This window comes from Felis catus, chromosome C2 (assembly GCF_018350175.1).
Source record: "Felis catus isolate Fca126 chromosome C2, F.catus_Fca126_mat1.0, whole genome shotgun sequence".
In the NCBI taxonomy this organism is placed as follows: domain Eukaryota; kingdom Metazoa; phylum Chordata; class Mammalia; order Carnivora; family Felidae; genus Felis; species Felis catus.
The window spans coordinates 146,612,772-146,637,116 of NC_058376.1; the positions used below are offsets into that span (position 1 = coordinate 146,612,772).

At 45.5% G+C, this 24,345-nt stretch overlaps 3 long non-coding RNA genes across 5 annotated transcripts in view; 2 read left to right on the forward strand and 1 right to left on the reverse strand.

The window, feature by feature from the left end:
* Window positions 1-5,275: 5,275 nt before the first annotated feature.
* Window positions 5,276-10,901, forward strand: LOC123380162. The gene is made up of 3 exons (XR_006585606.1): window positions 5,276-5,883; window positions 7,029-7,289; window positions 9,577-10,901. It is a non-coding gene; the product is annotated as an uncharacterized LOC123380162 (long non-coding RNA).
* A 15-nt stretch (window positions 10,902-10,916) lies between these two features.
* On the reverse strand, window positions 10,917-21,774 carry LOC123380161. Of its 2 annotated transcripts, XR_006585604.1 has the most exons (4): window positions 20,453-21,774; window positions 19,740-19,826; window positions 13,974-14,470; window positions 10,917-11,714 (listed from the first exon to the last, which is right to left on the reverse strand). It is a non-coding gene; the product is annotated as an uncharacterized LOC123380161 (long non-coding RNA). The 2 variants fall into 2 exon arrangements; XR_006585605.1 differs by lacking the exons at window positions 10,917-11,714; window positions 13,974-14,470 and adding an exon at window positions 15,056-15,339.
* Window positions 21,775-21,895: 121 nt separating this feature from the next.
* LOC109491564 overlaps window positions 21,896-24,345 on the forward strand; it is a 43,126-nt gene continuing 40,676 nt past the window's right edge. Inside the window, exon 1 of one of the 2 annotated variants that reach the window (XR_002745489.2) lies at window positions 21,896-22,015. This is a non-coding gene — a long non-coding RNA (uncharacterized LOC109491564). The remainder of the gene's footprint in view (window positions 22,016-24,345) is intronic. The other variant, XR_002745490.2, reaches the window with a different exon arrangement.

Sequence of the window (24,345 nt, forward strand, 5' to 3'; positions counted from 1 at the left end):
AGGAGGAAGCTCGGGAGGGAAGAAATATCTCCAAGAAGTTTTGGAAGAATTTCAGATGGACGTCACGGAGAAAATGAACCTGTGCAACTCAGGCAGTAGAGGAAGATCTGTGAGAATGAGGACACCGAGTCCTAAATTGAATGAATGGGGTTAAACGAGTACCCGACAGATGACAAAATGATAAAAATAGAATTTTAGGGCACAGAGCTGGTGTATGGGCAGCTTTGTGATCTATTCGGACATAATGCTGGGACTTTCCAAAGGAAATATTCCATGGGAAAAGCAATACATCGCCTAAGAGCTCAGCTCAGGGGTCAGGGTGGGGCAGGGCTACGGGAAGGCTTCGGTGTGGAGGAGAAGGTAGGGCGGAAATGTCCTCTCCTGTGGACGGGGTGTGGAGGAAATTGGGGGCCAGTGTCATGGCGGCTCCAGCTCTGGTTCCCTGGGAATGCCCCCTTCCTCTGTGTGTTGGCTTTGTCACCCGTAGGGAGCAGACGACAACACAGACTGTAGCAATTTCCAGCCCGACGCCCTCACGTGGCATCAGGCAGGGAGAGTGCTCATCTCTTCGAAGAGTCTCTGGGGAGAATGCTGCCCCTTTTCCAGGCATTCCCAGAAGCTCATTCTGCTCAGAAGGCCTTGGCTTAGGTGGCCCCTCTGAACTAGGGGAACCACATATCCAGGTGTTTCTGGAAGAGTCCCTGTCTCCCTGTTGTCCCAGCATAATCGTGAACAGTGCCCCCTTTCACTGAAAGCACTTCAGTTTGGGTGACAGAGAGTATGGCCACCCAGTTACCGGACAGTCACAGGGCTAGGGGAGCAGAGAACAGGTTCCATTGGCCCCGGGTGAGGACGGATTCCCAGAACAAAATCAGGATCGGAACCAGAAAAGCACATGGAAGCTGGATAGAGAAATCCACAGGTGCCCACTTCGGCAGGTGCGATGCAACAGATTCCTTCAAGTTGGACGGGAATATTTACGACAAGGCGAAACTTAGAAAGCTGCTGAGGGAGGACACGCCGAAGCCATTCCGTCCTAGAGATGGAAAAGAGGGGCCCCAAGAGAGATGACTAGCTCTTACTAAGTTGTGAATGGTCTACCGCCCTGGCTTATTTACCCTGTGCCTCCTGGCCACCTTCAGCAGAGTGCCTGGAAGTTTTGAAATCTTTTCACTGCAGATAAAACCTCAGAAATGATTGGCCCTCGATACAGAGAACGCTTTAACTTGAGAAGACTTTCATTTTTCAAAATCGATCACACAGTGCAGTCTGGGTGGTTTGTGGTGCAAGATGGCAGGCGGCTCCTGCAGACCGCCCTTATCTGGCTTCTCCGGGAGAAGGCCCGTGAGGCCACACAGATGCTGACGTTGGCGCCTCTGCCCTCAAAGAGCCTGCACGTGATCGGCTATAAACGTCATAGGAGCTGGGGTACAAACGTCTAACTTTTCTTCTCTGTTTCTTAATTTAACCAAGTTTCCAAGCCATCACTGCCGACCAGGAAAAATAACTTCTTCTTTTCCACTCAAAAGTGACTCTGAATCTCCTGGATTTGAACATGGTCAATTCGGGATTTAAATCTAGTCCGTTAACCATCTCTATTCAGGACCGGCTGTGTCATTTTCGGGCCCTACTGTGAAATGATCACGCAGGGCCCCTTGCTCCAAATTATGAATAATTGCAAGACACCAACAGCAGAGTATTGAATCAAGCATCAGCCCTTCTGAGCAGGGGACCTCATACAAATCGCCGGCCGCGAAGCCAGCCCGGATTCTTCTCTCGCTTCCTCCTTATACCCCTTAAGTTAAGACCTGTCAACTGTTCCTTCTTTTTCCCTTTTCCCAGGTTGATGAGGACATTTTGATATTTTGACTTACAGATTATCACCCAGGCAGAAGGCATTCTCTACCTCAGAATCTCCACGTAGAATTCACGTCACATATTCCCGTTCATTCTATCATTGTCCGTTGCTTATCACTCTGGGGGCTGCTCATTTAGAGCTCTTTGTCAGTTGTTTAACTCGTAGGTACTTTTTCAGACTTATTGCAAATCCAGAGATTTCAATCTTTCCCCCCTGACAGGTGAATAATATCCCGGCTTCATAGAAGATTCTGCAGGCACAGATCTTTCCTCTTAGAAATGTATATAGACATCATTCTACTCTCTTCTCATATGCAGTGTTGCCAAAATACAGTCAAATGACAGTGATTCTTTTTCCTGCATAACTTTTTTTTTTTCTATCTTGCAGCATAGAGGATTTTTTCTCTCTACCCTTTAAGTTCAGGAATTATGCCGGGATATACTGAATTATCCTGCATTTTTCCTTAATGCTGCTTGTTACTCAGAACATTTTTACTCTGCAGACTAAGGGTTTTCTTTTCACTTCAATTCTCTCATCGGCTCACATAGATTTCTTTCTATTCTGTGTTTCCAAACAAGCCCTCCCTCACGTGTTCCTGTGCCTTCCAGAGCTGCTGTTGATCACACGTTCGGTCCCATGAATCTGTACACAAACTCACTCGGGCGCTCCCTCTGTGATTGCGTTCACTTTGCAATTTGGTTCCAAATTCCTGCCCTTGAAGTATGGGTTAGGTTCCTGCCTCAGTAGCCACCAGCCTCTTCCCCATTCATCGATAACACGTTTAGATGAAAAGATCATGGGTTTTATCCCAGAGAATTTTCTCTGTGCTGTGATCAAAACACCTCTCGTGTTCTTACCACCTTTTCCACTTGCGTTCGTGAAAGTGTTCTCCAGCACCTTCTTTCCTCTGAGGAACTGCCACCGTGTAAGAAGTCTGGGACCGGGGACAGCTCCATGGAAAGAGATAGAAGCTTGGGCAGTCCTCACTGGGCCTGCTCTCAGCTGTTTGCCTTTGCAGCCCAGGAGTTTAAAACAAGCCAATTCATATTTAAGGCAACCCTGGTCCCAGCTACCATCTGCAAGCCGTGTCAGAGACCCCGAGCGAGAATGGCTGAGCCGAGCCCAGCTACGCACTGCCCCAGATTTGTGAGCGAAACTAATGGTCGTTATGGGTTTACAGTTAAGCCAACATTTCAAGGCGGATTTTTTGTGTGTAGTTAACAGATAACTGGAACACAACATTTGCTGCTGCACCTCACCACTTAACTCTCCCGGCAGAAGCAACGCTCGGCAATCGATCCAGAAGCTTCACGTCCTCTCTCCGTGGACGATGCTCTGACACTTGGCTGTGTTCGCCACTCAGTGTCCGGCCGGGGATAAGCAATCCACAGCTTCCCTTATGAAGTGCCCTCACTTAGTGCCACAGCGATGCCCTGGCTATCCTGCCAGCTCTCAGCTCTCTGCCAGCTTCGTTGTCCCCCCCACCCCACCGACATGGGAGGTAGGAAGCTACCTCCCAGCCCTTCTTCCCGACAGGTGGTTGCCTCTTGTGACATGAGACAAAAAGCTGCCTAGTTCCAGGTGAGAAATAGAATTCTAGTCCCCTGAACCCTCAGATTCCCAAATAGCTGAGGGTCTCCATCATTCCCACCTCCTAAGGAAGATGCACTAGGCATCTTTGAGAGACAACAGTGCTTAAGCTCAGTATCATTCCTTTCTCATTTCTTCCTCTTGCTAGATGGCTTCTCCTCTTGTGTGGCATTCCAAGACTCCTATGTCACCCCATATTTTCCCGCCTCTATTGTGTAAGTACTGTATTCTCAAAATCCTCCAACCATTATGGTTTAGGCTTGCCGCTTAGCCATGTGGGATTTCATGACACCTACCCCAACAAAGTCTGTCTGTTGAAAATAAAATCTATTGTATCTTTCAAAGTACTGAGAACCAAAATCACCTATGCCCATCCAACTTACTGTCTATGTTAACATGGCTATTCCAGGATTCTCTTGCCCAGGAAGATGAAATGCTGAATACCTTTTATTGTTCATTTCAGAGATTTCCTGAAAGTTCTCAACAGACAGCAATAGATAAGTCAACTAGGCTCATCAGTAATGAAGACCAGTTTTGAACCCCTTGCCTTGAAATTCTCACCTTGTTGTGTCAACCAGTCCCAAACTACTTCATCATGAACTTTGCCTAGTTATCACGGAATCGTACATATTCTGACTTTACCCACACCTTTCTGAGATGGTATTGAGACCCTGTCAAGGTAGCACACCTGGGTGGCTCAGGTGGTTAAGCGTCTGACTCTCGATTTCCGCTCAGATCATAATCTCACGGTTCGTGAGACTGAGCCCCATGTCAAGTTCTACGCTGACAGCACAGAGCCTGCTTGGGATTCCCTCTCCCTTTCTCTCTCCCCCCCCCCCAGATAAACAAACAAACATTTAAAAAAAAAGATTGTCCAGGTAATTATCTCTCTATTGTAGTAAGCAATAAATTCAGACGTGCTTCATCAACAGGTTGTCTTGGGTAGCATTTTGAGAAGTCAGCATTCAGCACTATTATTTCTGCTATAAATTTACAGAAGCTTATTTAAGAAATTTAAAACTAGGGGCACCTGGGGGGGTTCAGTCGATTAACCTTCAGACTCTTGATTCCAGCTCAGGTCATGATCTCACAGTCTGAGATCAGGCCACATGTCAGACGCTGCACTGGGCATGGAACCTGCCTAAGATTCTCTCTCCTCCCTCCCCTCCTCCCCAGCTCACTCTCTCCCTCTCTCTACCTCAATACAGAAAGAAAAAAAGAAACATAAAATGAAAAAAATCAATGATCCTACTCTGCTTCTACCATCCCCGAGGGCAGTTTGTATACAGGGGAAAAATACTAGGCATAGAAATGAGGTATAGAGGGGCACTTGGGTGGCTCAGTTGGTGGAGCATATCCAACTCTCGATTTGGGCTCAGGTGATGATCTCACAGTCATGAGATTGAGCCCCACATTAGACTCTGTGCTAAGCATGAAGCCCGCTTGGGATTCCCTCCCTCTGTCTTTCTCTGCCCCCCCCACTCAAAATAAATAAATAAACATAAAAAAAAAGAAATGAGGTGTAAAAAGGCAAGAGGAGAAAGAGGAATAATGACAATTCACTTGCTCCTCAACACCAACGTGCGAAGCACGTAGGATCATTATTCCCCTCATTTCAGAGATGGGGAAACTCACGTTTAGAGACCAGGTAACTTGCCCAAGATTACACAGCTAGTAAGTGATAGAAGTGGGACTGAGCCTAGGCAGTCTTTCTTCAGAATCTCTGCGCTTAAGCACTGAGAGTATCCTATTATGTAAGAAAACAAGAACTGCAAAATGGTATCATAACCACGGCAACGTAGGTACAAATAGAACTTAAGGAAACAACGGCAGCTCTATCTAGGGGTGGTATGAGATGGAAGGGACAAGCCTCTGCTGGGCTTGATACAGGGGTTGAGGCTCGACCTGGGTATTGAAAGATGGTCACATGTTTCCCCACGTAAACGGGCCCAGAGAGCAAGCGTGCAAAGGCCCAAAGGGACCAACCAGCATGGAGTGTTTGGGGAATGGCGAGGAGCTTCTGTATGGCCGGGCCAGGGGGAAGTCTGAAAGGGGAGGCAGGCACTGTAAGAGACAGGACTGGTAGGGCTGCAAAGGCTAGATCCCCAAACATCTTGTGGGTTTGGCCAAGGAGTCTGGTCCAGAATAGAAATTCCTGGATATAGCCACCAGCAACCTGTTTGACCATGCTTCCTGTTTCACAGCGGAGGCTGTGAACTCACCAAAGAACTGGATTCAGGAGCGTTTGCTCCCCGGCAAAAATAGAACACCTCCCACCCCCCACCACCCAAATGAAGGCAAAAGGCTACTATTGTGTGGAGGCATTCAGAGGAAGCAGGTGGAATTTCATCTGGAGTGAAACTCCTCCATTGAAACAAACACCTCATTGCCAGATCCCAAAAGAGCACATTATAGGAGGTCATTGCTGTCTGTAGGTAAGTAAAGTTTTCCACTTCACCGTTCTCCATCAGAATTCCTCCCCTTGGGCCTGAAGCGAACAGAGTGACAGATGAAGAGCTAGCATGTGTGACGGATGAAGTCAGCAGAAGGCGAGGTCCGAAACACACACATTCCCCCAGGCACCTTTCCCTCTCTCGGAGTGCCATCCTGTGTTACCAGGTATGAGCGCAAAGCAAAAGAGCAAAGAACGAAAACTGAATTGGAAGAGAAAGAAGAGAATCCATTATCATCAATTCTCAGATCTAGGACCGAGGAAAGAGTCATAAGGGAGGAAAGCAACAGGCAACATTTCCAGCACCTAATGAATACTTCTCAAGAGACAGAATAAAACTAGGACAGAAGTTGTCGAGACTTCGGAAACTTCATTCTCAGGGTGGGAGCCTACCCTGCTTAAACGAGAAAGGGGGGAGAACAGAAGCTTCTGTTTCTGAATTCCAAAACCACTACGGCAATCCTTCCCTTAAAAATTAGCAAGGACCTTAGCTCTCAATATTAACTCAGAAATTAGCATTCATTTGCATCCATTTCTTACGTCCCCAACATTATGAATAAAATTAACTTAATTAGTGAATTAAATTGCAGAAGTAGCAAAACTATTTATTATTTGGAACATGACAGAAAAGAAACTCATAACATACACCCACACCACCACCACCACCCCCCCACACACACACACATTGTCTGGCACTCAGATGTAGCTTAATAGGGCATATCAAATAATAGGGTGAATGAATGAATGGGCCCCTAGTGGCTCTATGACATAGTCCTTACCTGCCCTGTGACTCCATTTCCGGCGTGTAAGAAGAAGTGTGAAGGAACTGACGCAGTTCAGCTGACTCAACCCAGGTGTTGAATCAATGGCACGGTCCACTCGTGTCATGTCAGGTCAAGGTCTTGCATGATCACATCATCACCCGTGACGCATCGCCTCTTCTCCACTATCCCAGAATCCGAGCCCCACTTTTCCCTGGTGCCATGGTCAGCGTGTTGAGGGGAAATCGCTTCCTGGGCTTTGGTCTCAGAGGGGCACCTGCAGAACCCTCAGGGACTGAACCCTGCGTTTGGAGGACCATGCATGAGGGAGGACTTTTACCTCTTCCTTTCTTTTTGCCCGTGACAGGGAAGGGAGTGTCCTAGACACCAACAGACGCCTCATAAAACTGAGAGTGAGCAGGACTGCAGCTAAAAGGCCTTCAGACACCTCACAAAATGGTGATTTTGGGACTGCAAACAGACATTTCTTTCACTTCCCCACACTGCATATGGAGAAAGAGCGAGGAGGGGGTTTTACGTTACGCTCAGCTGAGAGCCAGAGAAGTAAACTGCCTTCCACCGGCTCAGATTTTATTTTCAGCAAATGGGCGCCTTCACGTGTAGACCAGTGAGTATGAGATGCACGTGTCACAGATTCACCTGGAAAGCTGGTTAAGACAGAGACTCCTGGGTTTCATTGCCAGAGTTTTTGATTTAGGAGATCTAGCAGGGGCCTCAGAATTCGGATTTATAATGAATGTCCAAGAGCTGCTGCCGCTCAGGACGCCGCACTTTGAGATCTGCCGATTTAGATGGTTGGACATTATATTTAGGTGCTTGGTCTATGTGCATGGCGGGCGATGCACGCTTCTATGTAAAGTTCTATTGCCAGGCAGGGAGATGATGAGGGAGGAGAGAGGCCAGGGTAGAAATGGAAGGAAGGAAGAGGGAGAGGCAAAGAGGAGGAAGGATGTGGTCACTATGGAAGAGGGTACCATGCTTATAGACTCTAACTAAGGGCTCAGAGAATCAATGATGCATGGGTTCCATGGGACCATATAAATGAGAAATGGCCAGTGTACGATATGAGTGAGACAGCAGTGGGTGAGGTGGCTTTGGGGACTCGGAACCCCATGCTCTCTCTAAAGGAGATAGTCCCCACCCAACTCCAGCTACCTGTTGTTACTCAAAGAATGGGGCCCGGAGTTTGCCAAAGTTGTTAGTTTTTCAAGAGGATAAAATGTTTGGATTTTTTAAGATATACCTAGCAAGTATTGATAACCAAACTCCTAATGAAAAAGACAGCATTCTGTTTGCTACCTAAGGTGACCCCGGAAGAGACCAGGCAGGATTAAGCAATTTTCCAGAATTCTCCTGTGAATGGAGGATCCGAAATTTGGGCCGTTGGCCATAAGGCAAGCAGATCATCCTAGATTTAGTAGCCTGCCAAGGACATTGAACCTCCCTGAGATCTGGCTTCTACAAGAGATCAATGCCCGTTTGTGCTGAATGACAAACATCGTTCATACCAGGCCAAGAAACCGTGTGGCATTTTCGCTTCACTAGAACTCTAGAAACCCAGTGGGTCTCTCCTGACATGGTCACAGTTGGGACAAGAGGCCTCAGTGTGGATTTCCAGTTGGAGCTACCCCAATGCTACCCTCCCAGTTGCCCAAGGATGGAGTGGAACTCACACCCCAGACAGTGGCCAGGAAAGCAGGATGAGGCGTTCCTAGAAGCAGGGCTGTGTCTCACTCACCCAAGTGTCTTGGGGCCCCACACAATGTGGAATCTCAGTAGTGTTGACCTAAATATATGGCCTTCAAAATGAGACCCTTTTAGAGAAGTGGCCCATTTTCTTAAAAATCTTTATTTTCTTAGGGCACCTGGGTGACTCAGTTGGTTAAGCATCCTTAGGTCATGATCTCATGGTCCGTGAGTTCAAGCCCCGCATCGGGCTCTGTCCTGACAGCTCAGAGTCTGGATCCTGCTTCAGATTCTGTGTCTCCCTCTCTGTCTGCCCCTTCCCCACTTGCACTCTGTGTGTGTGTGTGTCTCTCTCTCTCGAAAACAAATAAACATTTTAAAAAGTGTGTTTTTTTTAAATCTTTATTTCCCTTTCCCTCTTCCTTGGTCCCCACAAACTTCTTTGCTTTTCTTCCTCCCCAGGCCTCTTACTGCAGGCTCCTTGTCTGTGTCTATAAAACACTGCCATTGTAGATGTTGAGAGTCATTTTTAGAGCCATTATAGCAGGGGACCCATCCTTCCCTTCACCTCTTCTCTTCAGGGGAGTCCAGAAAAAGAGAACAGGTACAAGGGAAAAAAGCCAAATGAGAATTTCAAAAAAATTTTTTTTCTTAAGTAGTACTTAATTAATACCTGAGGCAGCCTCCAAAATCCCCAACACAAGGCACCCCAGTAACAGTTGAATTGGAATATGCAGCTTAGTTTGGAGGATGAAATGGGGTCCAGGGTGAACAACTGTGTCTGTTTACTTGAGACTGAGGGGGTTCTCGAGGTATTAGACTTTGGTGCTAAAACCAGGATTTCCGGGGCCAACCAGGACAAGTTGGTCATCCTAACCTCCTACTTCTCCCCCAAACCTAAATATTTGGGATCAGACAAGAGGGGAGAGAAGGGATGCTTGGGAGAATAAACACCTTGACCAAACCCATGCTATTGGAGACTCAAGATAAAAGGAAAGAAACAAATCCAGAAGCCTTCGTTGACCTTTAAGTCACCGTGGCCCAACCACAAGTTAAACCCAACCCAACCAGATCGGGAAAGTGCCCTCCCTTGGAAGTGAGGAGTTACGAGGGGAGTAAGGAGGGAGGCAGGAGACTCCTGGGCAGGAGTGGGCCCTCCACCCCAGGGGAATTCATTCTGAGGTGAGTTCTTTCCTTTCACTTTCTAGAATCCCTTCCCGCCTGGCCTCTGAGACTCTTGTTCGGGGACCTGCTCCACAGATCCCATTGTCTCTGTGCTCCAAAACAACAAAGAAGTGGATTTTTGCCAATCCTTTCTGGTACCTGGTTGTTTTGACACAGTGAACTTCAGCTTTCGACCAACGCGGATTTCTCTGCCACTTAGGTCATTTCAACATGAAATGACTCCATTCAGCAACAGCGTGTGAGATACCACGCAAAATCACCACAATCCCCGTGGACTGTTGGGAAATGAGGAAGCAGAGAGAGGCTGCTCAAAATGGAACAGAAACTCTATTTAAAACAATTTTCTGAAAATCAGTGATTGCAGAGGCTCTGAGCCAGGACAGCTGGGAGCAAGCCATCGGATCCCCCTTTTAAGACACAGCTCCCTGTTGCTGTCAGCAGACCACATATTTCTTAGCATCTCTGAAGAAATGTTAAATCAATAAACTACCTAGAGATTGCTGACACGTCAGATGCTGTTCTATAAAAAGATGCAGCCCATTGCCAGAGAGAATTTGAAGACCTGGAGAATTTTTAGAAGGAAAAGGCCATTTTCCATCCACATCCCACCCTATATTCTGGCCTCTGAGACATCGTAGCCCACGTAGGGGCACGGTCATAGGTCCTGTAGACTCAACCAAGCCTTCAAGGTGTGAGACCCCAGGGAAAACACAAATAGAACTTGAGCTTCACAAACGCAGTGTTCCATGTCAATTTTGAAAATTATTTCTGACTGCAAAGTAATCCCTTTTAGTTGGGTATTGCTTTACAGTTTCCAGAGCATTCCACACCATCATGTCATTAGCTTGCCACAAAAACCCTCTGAGTCTGGCTAAGCCAGTATTCTTATACTTAACCCATAGCTGAGAAAGGGGATCAGAAAGCCCTCAGTAACTTGTTTAGATCACAGGCTACAAAATGGCAGATCCAGGTCTAAAACCCAAGGCTTCTCATTTCTAATTTATTTCCTTACTCTTCTGGGGAACTTAGTACCTTCATCAAATCCACCCAGAATTTTCTGATACCTCCTGTATACTATGTGATAACAACTCACATATTCAGCCCCAAAGAACAAAATTTTTGGTTTCTCCAACAGCTGTCTCTACTTGTATTTCTTAATGTATCAACTCCTATGTTAATAGTTGCATGATTTTATGTTTTATCTCCAAAATTCACTCAATCACTTCACAAATATTCATCAGACTCTTCCATACAGTGTGTGAGACACTGACAATAGGGACACAAAAATAAGTAGGACAACCCCTGCCTTCACCGGTCCCACAGCCCAGAGCAGGGGTTGGCAAACATTTCGTATAAAGGGCCAGTTAGTAAATGCTTTAGACTTGGTAGCCATATCCTCTTGGGCACTACTACTCAACTCTGCCATGCTAGAGAGAAAGCAGCCATGAACAGTGAACGGGTGTATCTTTGTTCCAATAAAACTTTATTTACAAGAACAGGCAGTGGGAAGGATTCGGCTCATAGTCTTAGTCGGTCTACCTCTTGATCCAGACGGAGCCTCAAGGCAGAAAAATCCAACAATGAGGCAATATGGTACATGTCTTAATTTTATATGTGCTTAGAATGTATGTTGGCAAGTTGGCAGGACCACTTTCATCTGTGGTTGGGAACCACATCTCTTAGAATCTCCTTTCCTTATGCCTCTCCGTTAGAGTTGACTAGAAGGAACCCATACGAGAATTGGAAAGCGAAAGAAAAGCAGAGGCCATTACGTTTGGAGGTTGTGATGTCAAACATGAAGAGAAACAGAGATAGGCCCAGAGGGCCCCTTAACTGCACCCACCTCCTATTCCCAACTGCCAGTCCTGTTGACCACCATGACCCCCAGTTGACCACAGGCAACAGATTGCATCTTATCAAAATGACAGATTCCGTGAGGACAATAGCTTTCACACAGGTAGCAAGTTCTACGCTGCTCTCCACGAGTATCTCCTTTGGGGTCACACGTCAGCAGCCAGCCACACAGAGCATCTCAGATTTCCCTGCAAATTCCAGCTCTCTACTCAAGCCTGTGCTTCAGGCAAACCTGAGAAGTTACTATCCATCTGTTGCTCTGTCTCCTCGCTTCCAGACCTTCACCTCCTTGACGCCTTCCATTTTTCTGTAAGAAAAAGTTCTGTATTGAATCCCATATTTTCACGCTATGATCCAAATGCTTGTGTCCTCCTCACCCCCAAAATTCATATGTTGGAACCCTTATACCCAAAGGGATGGTGTTAGAAGGTGAGGCCTTTGGAAGGTGATTAGGTCATTAGAGCAGAGCCCTCATGAGTGGGATCAATGCTCTTACAAAAGAGCTACCACCTAGCTCCCAACCCCTTTCCCCGATGTGAAGATACAACAAGAATTCTGTGACCTAGAAGAGGGCCCTCACCTAACCACGCTGGCATCTTGATCTTGGACTTCCCAGCCTCCGGAACTGTGAGAAATAGATTTCTGTTGTTTGTAAGTCACCCGGTGTGTGGTATTTTGTTACAGCAGCCTCAACAGACTAAGATATTCCATAACATTAATAGTAGCTTTGTTTTCCTAACCGAACCCAACAGATGCACCGTATGAACAGAGTACCTTGGGTACATAGAGGAGGAGGTGATAACCTGATTGAGTCCGTTTCATTCTAACCTGTCAGGGCAGGGGCTGGGAGGATCTGAGAAGACTTGCCAAAGCTGGATAAGGTTATCTTAGACCCTGCATCTCTGATATTTGCATGTAGAAGGTTGATTGAGAAACGTTCCCTAAGAGTGAGAACAAATTGGACCAGGGAAAATGTAAACTGTATTATAACTGCAGCTGAGATCTCAACTAACCCCACAGGAGGCTCTGGAGCTGGGATGGACCTTAAGAGAGATCCAATTTGTGGTAAAAAGAGTTGGGACTCTGTACCTTCAGCCTCACCCGTCAGGCCCCTGAGGAGTGGGTGCTATGGGTCATCAGCCACCAATACCCCCTAGTAGTGCAGTAAATTAGTGCCTTGGTCCTGCACTGGGGGCTCTCTGTGGCAAACCACAGCATCCATCAGAGGTCTTCACTCTCAAGATGGCTTTGAGGGATTGATGAATAGATATAGATATAGATATAGATATAGATATAGATATAGATATAGATATAGATATAGATATAGATATAGATATAGATAGAATGATGAATAAGAGAATACTGAGTGGATGGCAGGTATGTGGATGTGTGGTAAGTCAATGACTTGACGGATCCACAGGTGGTTACTAGATAAGTTGATGGGTGGCAAATGAATGAGTGAATGGGTTATTGAAGGTACTGTCATGCATTCGGTCACTACCTGGTGGCAATCATTCCTCCTGAGGCCCCCTGGGACGCAAGGACTATATCTTGGGAGGAAAGAATAGCTAGTAAGCTAAAGTCTTTAGGCAGAGCTCTTGAATACTGCATATATTGGTATAGGGTACACTCAGGGGAGGAACATCATTTACCACACCTGCCTGGCCCCTATAGGCACCTGAATCTGCACTCCTTCTTCCATACCACCTTGAAGTCAAGGGTTATGTCTTCAAGGATTCCCCCAAAAGCAGACTCTAAGACAAGGATTAGAAGTAAGCCTTTTATTTTGCAAAGGGATCCCTGGTAGTCCCAGTAGGGCAATGGGACAGAGGAGGGAAAGCAATGACTAAGGGTTGTATTTATCAAATCACTGCCACCCTGGGCAAATGATTTTTAACCCCAGGGGGTAACTCTGGGAAACTGTAAAACACATGCTACAGGGGTTTCCCCTCAGAAAGGGGAGAGAAGAGGGGTATTTATACACTAACCCCTATCAGTCATTGTTCGAGGGTGGCTGGTGGGGGTACGTGATTTCTCATCACCTTGGAGAATACCCTCAGGAAAAGACACACTGGTGCTGGTGGTTGGAAAGCTCACAGGCTAGGCTGAAGTTTCAGGAAATGTGGGCAAGAAGCCAATGGCCCTGACAGTCCTGTTCGCTGCTGGAGTGAGCACCTAGCAGATGGTAAGCACTCAACCAAGTATACAGAAATGAATTAACGAATGTGAGTCAGCGAACGGGAATGATCAGCCCAGTACTGTCAGCCTGGTTTCATACAGGGGGCGGGGCAAGTGTAGAATACAGCTGAGGCAGAGTTTCCCATGTGTACGTGGTCAGGCACAGCAACGCGACTGCACCCCGCCTTGGGGGCTGCTCCTACAGGAAAATTATTTAACGCTCTCAAATTGCTTTAAAAGAGCCAATTCACTGTATAATTGCAACAGTAACAATCATCATAATAATTCCTTGTTCTTAATAATACATTGGAGTCAGTGACAATAACAATTACACTTTAATGGGTTTAGCTGGCAAAAGAATTAAATTTGGGTAATCCTGTGTACATACCCGTCTTTTTTGTTGTTGTTTGGGGGTTTTTTTGTTTGTTTCTTTCTTTCTTTGCTTTTGTTTCCATTTCTTGGTTTTGGACTAAAGATGTCTCCTTCACAGTTTTCCCAAAGACCATATTCAGGAGGTAAGGTCTAGAGAGGACATGTAATTATGGTCTTGTTTGTCCACCAGTTATGTCTGCCTGCATCATCTCTTGGCCACTGGCTTTTGTGTCCCAGGGTTATTTCTGTCACCCTGATGGCTGTCATTTCACATTTTTCCTCCATCAGTGAACACACCTAGCGTTCCCAGAAGCTTTTATAGTTTTCGAAGTAGTCATAGATGCTCACGTGATTCTTGGGGCAACCCTGAGAGACGGTCATCTGTAGGTATTGTCACAGGATAACTCTACACTGTGGGATACATGGGGCCAAATAATTCGATGACATAAAACACAGAATCGCATCATTGTGAAGTTAGTGAATATATAATTTTTTAACTGTTCTTCCAGTTACCTTTGGGGAAAAAAAGAAAAGATGTCCTCATGTATTAGATGTGAAGGAAGTAGGCTGATTATTACGAGAAAGAGTGCACCAAACACTGGACTTAAACGTCCCTCTGTCGCAAACCCCATTCTGCAAAAGAGGAAACTGAGGCTTGGAGAAATTAAGTGATGTGCCCATGGTGACACGTCTAGTGTTTGCTCCCAGCTAGAACCAGAAGCCGAAGCTATTTTTCCTGCCTGGCATACAGCCTTTTCATCCAGGCTGACTCTAACCATTCATCACTTGGCAAACATTTCCCTTCACATAATCAAGTCAAACTTATCATTTAGCTCTAGTCCTTTCTAGTCTTTGCTATTATGTATATTCTATTTTAATATATTTACAATGAAAGTGTAGGTAGACAGTTATAATTGGCATTCCCATTCAACATTATACGACATAATCTGTTAGGATTAGGAGCGGCTTAACGAAGACAGAAGCTTCTTTTTTCAACGTTTATTTATTTTTGGGACAGAGAGAGACAGAGCGTGAACGGGGGAGGGGCAGAGAGAGAGGGAGACACAGAATCGGAAACAGGCTCCAGGCTCCGAGCCATCAGCCCAGAGCCCGAGGCGGGGCTCGAACTCCCAGACCACGAGATCGTGACCTGAGCTGAAGTCGGACGCTCAACCGACTGCGCCACCCAGGCGCCCCGAAGCTTCTTTTCTCTCAAGCAAGAGAAATCTGGAGGCAGGCAATCTGGACTGTTATGGTGGCTTCACAGGCATCGGGGACCAGGCTCTTGCCTTTCTCCTTCACTACCCTAGAACTTGGCTTCTATCCCAAAGCACTTCATGATCCAAAGGGGGCCACTGAATCTTTGGTTTTCCTCTGTGAAACTGGAAGCAGGAAGAAGAAAGAGGGAAGGGCAAAAGGGGTGTGTCTCTCAGCGAAGTTAGGAGTTTTTGTTGTTTTTTTTTTTTTCCCAGAAATCTGATTCAGCACTTTATCTCATTGGCCAAACTTAGTCACACAGATGCATCAAGCACTTAAGAAAGCTTAAAAATGTATTCTTTTTAGTTAGGCTCAATCTTGCCCCAATAAAATTAGGATTTTATTTTCATCGAATAAGGAGAAAATCAATCAGCTATTTTCACAACAATGCTGCATAAGAAACCACCCCAAAACTCAATGACTAACCACAAGCATTTCTTTCTCATCTGTGCCTCCTGGATGAATCAGGATTTACAGAATAGTGAGTGATTCTGGCGGAAGATATCAGGAACAGAAACCTGGCTGTGGGATCCCAGACTGGCAAAGTGGGGACAGAGGCTCTAGCGGATGTGGTCTGTACTACTGGTGTTTAGTGGGGAAGGCTGCCTTCCTCCTGTGCTCCTACTAGATGACCTACCTAGAGCTGTCTTGAAAATCCATTTGGGGGACCACCAAGGAAGAGAACCCTCAAAGTGCCTGGGTGACGCAGTTGGTTGAGGGTCCGACTCTTAATTTTGGCTCAGGTTATGATCCCAGGTTCATGGGATCAAGCCCTGCATCGGGCTCTGTGCTGAGCATAGTGCCTGCTTGGGATTGTCTCTCTCCTTCCTTTGCCCCTCTCTCTGCTCACTTGCTCTCTCTGAAAGAAGAAGGAAAGAAAGAAAGAAAGAAAGAAAGAAAGAAAGAAAGAAAGAAAGAAAGAAAGAAAGAAAGAAAGAAAGAAAAAGAAAAAGGGAAGGAGGGAGGGAGGGGAAGGGAGGGAGGGAGAGAGGGAGAGAGAAAGAAAGAGAGAGAGGAAAAAAGAGAGAGAGAGAGAGAGAAAGAAAGTAAGTTAGTCCAAGGGTATATCAAAAGAGGAAAGGGGCGGGGCGCCTGGGTGGCGCCGTCGGTTAAGCGTCCGACTTCAGCCAGGTCACGATCTTGCGGTCCCTGAGTTCGAGCCCCGCATCAGGCTCTGGGCTGATGGCTCGGAGCCTGGAGCCTGTTTCCGATTCTGTGTCTCCCTCTCTCTCTGCCCCTCCCCCGTTCATGCTCTGTCTCTCTCTGTCCCAAAAATAAATAAACGTTGAAAAAAAAAATTAAAAAAAAAAAAAAGAGGAAAGGGGGACTCACCAGAGATCAGCAGAATATGCATCACCTATATCAGTGTAGCCAACAGGACTTCTGCATCGCACAATCTCAGGGATGCCAATCACGCTACAGTCTATGGAGTTAGCAGAACAAAATCTACGTGGCCTTAAAGCATAAACACTCACAGTGCATACCAGGTACAGTTTTCTGAAACGTGTCCTCTCCTAACACAACAAGACATCCTTCCATGTCAACAGACACAGACCTAATTATTCCTTCTTAGGAGGTGTCTAATGGCCTATATCTGTAATTACTCTTCTGGTTAGAGACATAGACCTACTTCCGGTTTTGTTTTGTTTTGTTTTGTTTTGTTTTTGCTGTTGCAAGCACTACTGTAAAAAGCATACTTCTTCATATATCTTTTCCATCCTTATCTCACATCAGACACACAAAAAATTCTGAATAGATAAAAACAAGCAATCAAATAAAACTTAGATGTAAAAGAAAAATAGTATTAGGAAAAACATAAGATGGTGTTTTCCTACTTTGGGGTATGGACAGCCCTCATGAGTATAAACACAAAACAGCCCCCTGGGGGGTCTAATTTTATAGACCTTCTGTGTATATAAACATAATACAAAGTCAAAAGACATAAACTTGAAGCTAATGTTTGCAGTGCGTGTTACAGACTAAAGGCTAAAATGCATTTTATTTAGAAAGCTCCTACACATTGATTTCTAAAATGAATAACTCGGGGGCGCCTGGGTGGTGCAGTCGGTTAAGCGTCCGACTTCAGCCAGGTCACGATCTCGCGGTCCGTGAGTTCGAGCCCCGCGTCGGGCTCTGGGCTGATGGCTCGGAGCCTGGAGCCTGTTTCCGATTCTGTGTCTCCCTCTCTCTCTGCCCCTCCTCCGTTCATGCTCTGTCTCTCTCTGTCCCAAAAATAAATAAAAAATGTTGAAAAAAAAATTTCATAAAATGAATAACTCAATAGAAAAGTGAGCAAAGATGAATTGGTAACCCACAAAAGAAGAAATACAAACGTAAAACCAGACACTTGGTCTTGCGAATAAGGAAATGCAAGTTAAAACAACAAAATATAACTTTTAAAAAATGTTTATTTATTTATTTTTAAGAGAGAGAGAGAGAGAGAGAGAGAGAGCAAGCAGGGGAGGGCCAGAGAGAGAGAGACAGACGGAGAATCCCAAGCAGGCTCCTCACTGTTAGTGCAGGGATTTTCTCTCTCCCTCTCTCTCTCTCTCTCTCTGCCCCTCCCTCCACTTGCATTCTCTCTCTCAAAATAAATACATAAACTTAATAAAAAAAAAAAAGAAAGAATCCCTCATGTGCATAGAAATACACACACATACACATACATGCACATCATGATTAATAGAGCATTATTTGTAGAAGCAAAAAATAAAATGGAAAACAAATGGAAAAGAGCTAACTGGCCATTAAGAAGACAGGACTGTGGTGTACCCTTAGTCACTAAAATGAATGATATAGATCTGTATGATCTAACTTGAACAAATATCCACAATATATTCCTGTAGAAAAAAAAAAATCGTATTAAAAAACATGTGTGTGCGGCTTCAATCCATTTATCCAAAAAAAAAAAATGTTGTTTCTATGTGTTTGTGTAACTGTAGAAAACTTCTAGAAGGCTACACTCCAAAGTTACTTCTGTAGGAGAGGGGATTTGGGATTGGAAGAGAGAGAACTGTTATTTTATATTTCATACACTCAGTTCTTTTGAATTTGTTGTAACAAGCATGTATATACTTTTATGATTTAAAAAATAAAGATGTAAAGAAATCGTGTGTTTTTGTATCTGACTCTTGCACTCCTGAGAAGAAGAGGTTTTCTGCAGGGTCGGCAGTGGTGTGCTGGTGAATCAGCTGGGTCGGGGGTCGGGGGTGGGGAGAATGGGGAAGGGAGCCCTAATTTGTAGCCTTTGTCAATTTCCACTATGTTTAATTTCAAGTGGCTCACAAAATCCTGGAATATTTAACATAATGGGGGTTCAATAAATCAATTTTTAAAATCAGGTGTTGAACAGCACCGAACTGCCAAGGTCCTGAATAGATAAACAAGTCAAATCAGCATTCTGTTTCCGTGCAATGGAAACATCCCTGCTGGCTGGGGCAGGTCTCCGCCTGATTCATTCGTAGTTCATCCATGTCTCTCCCCAACTCACCACTAAGACTTCACAGTTCAAGTCTTCTTAGGCCGCGTGGTCTCATTACAGTTTTGCAAGGTCAATTTAGTTCACCAATTCTCTAAACAAAGCTCCACTCTTTAGAAATAGGTCAGGTGGTAGAGGAGACCCTGCCAGGAAGGATTCCTTATTCATTTCAAGCCCAGGCACCTCCAAGCAGGGGAGTTCTGCAGATGGCGCATGGAGGGAGAGAATCTGGGTGAACTTTCAGCCTTCACAAAACTATTTCTCCAGACGGGAAGACACAAGAGCTGCAGCATAGCCCCATTTCCAGGTGCTTCTCTCCACTGCAACAATGAACAAGGCACCTGGCAATTTACCCAGCTGAGAACTGAGACCAGTGTCTGCCCCCGATTTGTTGACAATCTAATGGCACAAGAATCACAGTCATATCACAGAGTAAGTGCTGTGATGGCCAGGCCCACTGCTACCATTTGCAGAGACTATGAAACCTGCCTCCCTTCCCTCCTCACCCCAGGCTCCATCCTACACATTAAGGATTCAACACCAATGTGTCCAAACTGGATCCACCATCACCCCCTACCCGAGTAACTGCCCTGTGGCCATTTTCTAGAACCAGGGGTGCTAAGCTATCCATCCTCTGTAAAAAGAATCTGGGGAAGACGTTCTGTAGGCAAATGGCAATGGACTAAGGCCATTTGGGATAGAAATTTCAGGGTCCTGGCTATTCAGAGAACGATCTAGAAACAGGGCCAAGACTCTTCACTTCACGGAAGGAGCACAGGCCACAAGAAACCTGAGAGGAATCCTCAAGAGCATAGGACCCAAGGCAGGACCCTCATTTGCCTGGGAAGTACGGGTAATGAGAATAGTATATGGGGCTAAGGGAAGACGCAGCCCATTCTTGGCCAATAAGGGAAGGCTTCCTAGAGGAGACCAGCCTAACCTGAGCCTTGACAGACGCATAATGTTTAGCCAATCAGAAAATACAGTAGGAGACTCCAGGTGGGGCAACAATGCGTGACCGGAACTTAAGAGCAGAGAAGTACTCACAAGAGCTGATGTTAAATTGTTCATGAGGGCTGTGCCTTTGCGTTTCCCCAAATCAGAGCGATGCTGTTGCCCTTCATCCCCCAAACCCTAAGAGCAGAGATTGGCAATTTAGTTGGATCCGCTCACAGAAGAGTGATTATGAATGCTCTAAATGGAGCCCAAACTCTGACGCAAGGGATGTTGATTGACTCCATTTGCCACACTGACCAGGGGTTGGACGGAAGCCTCTCAACCTTGCCCCTGGCCCATCCCCATCTCTTGCCTCCCCGCCCTCCCTCCTTCACAGTTCAGAGATGTGCTGGAGACATATAAGACTGCAAAAAGGAATTAGTGCCAAGGTGTTAACTGGGGTAATGAGTTAGATCATTCATTTGCATTTTTATGGGGCCCTTTGAGGCCTTAATTTCACTTGAAAATGTGATTAAGGAGGGAATTTTCAGACTACAACACTCCCCCCCTTATCTACAGGGGTTATGTTCCAAGACCCCTGGTGGATGCCTCAGACCACGGCTAGTAGCCAACCCCATATAGACTGTATTTTCCTATGCATACATACCTGGGGTAAAATTTATAAATTAGACACAGCAAGTGATTAACAATAATAAAATACAACAATTATAACAATGTACTGTAATGAAAGTTAATGTGACGGTGGTCTCTCTCTTACTCTCTCTCTCTCTCTCTCTCTCAATACCTTTTTATGCCGTACTCACCCTTCTTGTGGTGATGCGAGTTGATAAAATGCCAGTGTGACGAGACAAAGTGAGGTGAATGGCGTAGGCATTGCGACATAGCATTAAGGCTACCGCTGACCTCCTGACCACATGCAGAAGGAGGGTCACGTGCTTTGAGACCTCGGCTTACCCTGGGGAGCTGAAACCGGGGAAAATAAATCCAAGGAGAAGGGAGAACTCTTGTAAAATCGGGACCCTTGGAAAAATGAGAAAGGCCCTTCGGTGTCCATAAGGGAAAGCCCCTGACCTCCTGGTCATTCTTTAATGACCCCCTGGTCATTCTTTTAGGTCAGGGATTGGCAAACTTTGTCTGTAAAAGGGCCAGTGAGCAAATATTTTAGGCACTGTAGGCCATGTGGTCTCTGTTGCAAATCCTCAGCTCAGCTGTTGTAGGGCCAGAGCAGCCATTAACAAAACACAGTTGGATGAGCAAATGAGTGACTGAGAGTGTGTCTGTGTTCCAGTCACCTGCTATATTTTAATTTGCTCTCCCTTCCTCTTTCCCCTCCTCTTAGAGAAGATAGCCCTGCTTCTTTGGTGAAGTATTACAAAGATCCCTTGAGATCCTGCCAAGGGGAATTATCATCAATTGCCATGACTGACTTTGGTTAAGCCCAATGCTTGCGGGCAGGTGGGATTCACCACGATACCTAGATATCTTATGTCCGTCTTTGCTTCCTTACTTCTGAAGGGCAATCGCGTACATTATTTTGCACTCGGGTCTTCGTTCCCAGCTCTGCCACTCGGCAGAGATGGCATAGCTTGGTGGCTAAAAGAAGATCAGGAGCTCCACAGTTAGACCAGCATGGGTTGTTTCGGTCAAGATGGGCCAGTTATGCTAGGGTAACCAACAAACCACAGCAGAATTGAGTATTTGCAACAGAGACCACACGGCCCACAAATGAACCAATCTCCACGTAAAAGAAAAAGATCAACTTCTTGCTTATGTTGTATGTTTGAGGAGGTGACCCTGCTCCACACAGGTACTCAGGGACCCATGCTGATAGAGCCTCCACCCTATGGAACACCCTTAGGTCCTGAAGTAAGAGAAGAGAGAATATGAAAACTTCACATACACCCTGTTTCCACAGTGCCTAAAATATTTGCTCACTGGCCCTTTTACAAAGTTTGCCAATCCCTGACCTAAAAGAATGACCAGGAGGTCATTAAAGAATGACCAGGAGGTCAGGGGCTTTCCCTTATGGACACCGAAGGGCCTTTCTCATTTTTCCAAGGGTCCCGATTTTACAAGAGTTCTCCCTTCTCCTTGGATTTATTTTCCCCGGTTTCAGCTACCCAGGGTAAGCTGAGGTCTCAAAGCACGTGACCCTCCTTCTGCATGTGGTCAGGAGGTCAGCGGTAGCCTTAATGCTATGTCACAATGCCTCGCCATTCACACATCACTGCTGCTTAGAGCCCACTGTCACATGGAGCCCATGGGGAGTCACATGTCCACAACGAACTAACCAACCCTGGGAGGTATCAGAGAGCAAATGAAATGTTTACCGAGCACTCCTATCTCTGCCACGGGTGGCCTTACCGGTGAGTAGCTAGATGACCTTGGACAGGGATTGAAATATTCTGTGCCTCATTATCTTCCAAGGTAAAGCAGGAATAACAACAGCCTCCGACTCAAGTGTTGTGGTCATATGAAATGCTAATTTGCCTCTAAATTACAGCGCCAGGCACATAGTGAGCGTTCAGCAAAAATAAGTTATTATTTTTATTATTACTAACTATATGATTATGAGAAAAATGCTTTGTCCCTCTGGGTCTGTGTTCCCTCTTCTGCAAATCAGGCACGCCAATAACACTGTGTAGACTAGCAATTAAATTAAATGGCACAATACATAAAAAGATCTTAGCACTGTGCCTGACATACAATAAACACTTAATAAAACTGATTTCCCCTTGCTGTATGCAAACACGAATTGATAATTCTTTCTGGTTCTGGTTGCAAAGGGCTTATTTGCGGGTTTAATGGGCCACGGAGTATTTAAGAGGCTGGCCAGTGGAAACTCAAATACAGAGCATTTCCAAACAAAAGCGATTTTAGAGACTCTCTCTTTGCAGAGGCAGCTTGACACCCAGAGATACAGTGTTCTAGAGTGTGCCCTATGGTTCTTTCAGCAACTTAGTTACGTGGAACCATATTTCCCAGAACCTCTTTTCTTGTACGGTCTGGGTTCAAGTTGCCAAAAGTGAAATTGCCTGGGAAATGGACGTGAAAGTGAAGCAGCAGCCATTGTGCTCTGAAGTTCAGTGTTGGCAGGAGGTATTAAGAGGGGGATACTGAGGTCCTCTTGGGGTCCAGTTCGTCCTTGAATTTCTTTGCTACACATCCAGCTTTCCTTTTGTCCTGCCGGTGCTGATGAGCAACAGTGAGCTCAGGCTCACGGCCACTGGTTGCTTACAAGATGAGGGTCATTGAGAGCCGACAACTTCCGTGAGCTTCTACGTCAGCTCCCTTGTGGCTCCACTCCAGCAGCTGGATGAGCGTGTGCTGCATTTTCCCGAAAACTCTGACTCATTCACCCACACCAAGCTCTGTGATGGACTGATTGTGTCCCCTTAAAATTTATATGATGAATGCCTAAGCCCCAGTATCTCAGAATATTTGGAGATAGGGCCTCTAAAGAGGTTATTAAGGTTAAAATGAGGTCATGCGGGTGGGTCCTAGTCTGATCCTTCAACTTTTATTTGTGGACCTTTACTTCTCCAGCTCTTCCCACAACCGGGCAAAGTCTAATTGTTTTTAAAATAAATCCTTGATTTCCTAATCCTCAGGATGGTTCTGCTCCCCTGATTGAGCCCAGACTTACACATGTAGAAGTCATCAACATGGGCTCTAGATTTCTGCTCATGCAGAAATCCAATCTCTAATTTTGTTCTCTGTGATCTTTGAGCTATTGCTTAATTTCTCGGTGTCTCAGTTGCCTCATCTGGAAAATGGGATGATAATAGCACTCCTCTGCCCCTGCAGGGCTGGATTAAATGACCTACTATGAATAAAAGATTTAATACAATCCCAGCACACAGACAACACTCAATAATTGTTGGTTAATATTATGATTTTGATTACAGCTGACGCTTGAACAACACAGGTTTCAACTGCACCGGTCCACTTACACATGGATGTTTTTCAATAAACACAGTACAGTCCTATAAATGTATTTTCTCATATGATTTTCTTAATAAAGTTTTTTCTCTAGCTTACCTTATTGTAAGAATATAGCATATGATACACAGAACATAAAAAATATGTGTTCATTGACCGTTTATGCTATCAGTAAGGCTTCTGCTCAACAGCAGGCTATTAGTAGTTAAGATTTAGGGGTGTCAAAGTTATATGTGACTTTTCAACTGTTCAGACTTTTCAACTTACGATGTCCTTAACCCGTCATTGTTCAACAATTACAATCTGTTACACAGAAATAGAGAAGTAATATACCATCTAAAAGAATACTGTCTGCAGAATATATCTCGTTTCATCAACAACGATGGTTAACATCAACCATCAACGATGGTTAGACATCAAATACTAACTACCTATTGGGTGTTATGCTGAACACTTATTTAATCCTCGTAACCGTCTTACTTGACAAATGATGGAACTGCGTTTATACAATTATGTGTCTTATTTTTCAAATAAGGAAACTGAGGCCTAAAAAGGCAACTGACTTGCTCAAGTGACCAGCTAGTTGGCAAGGCAGTCAAGACTTGCTCTACGTCTCCAGAATCCCAGATGTCGGCTCCCTTCATGGCTACCCTCTTACGCCTCTCTGGCAGAGCTTTCCAAGACCTCATAATGCTTGTTGGTTCCCTGAAAACTCAAGGGAACCAAGCCCCGGGCGGTGAACGCACCTTCCCTC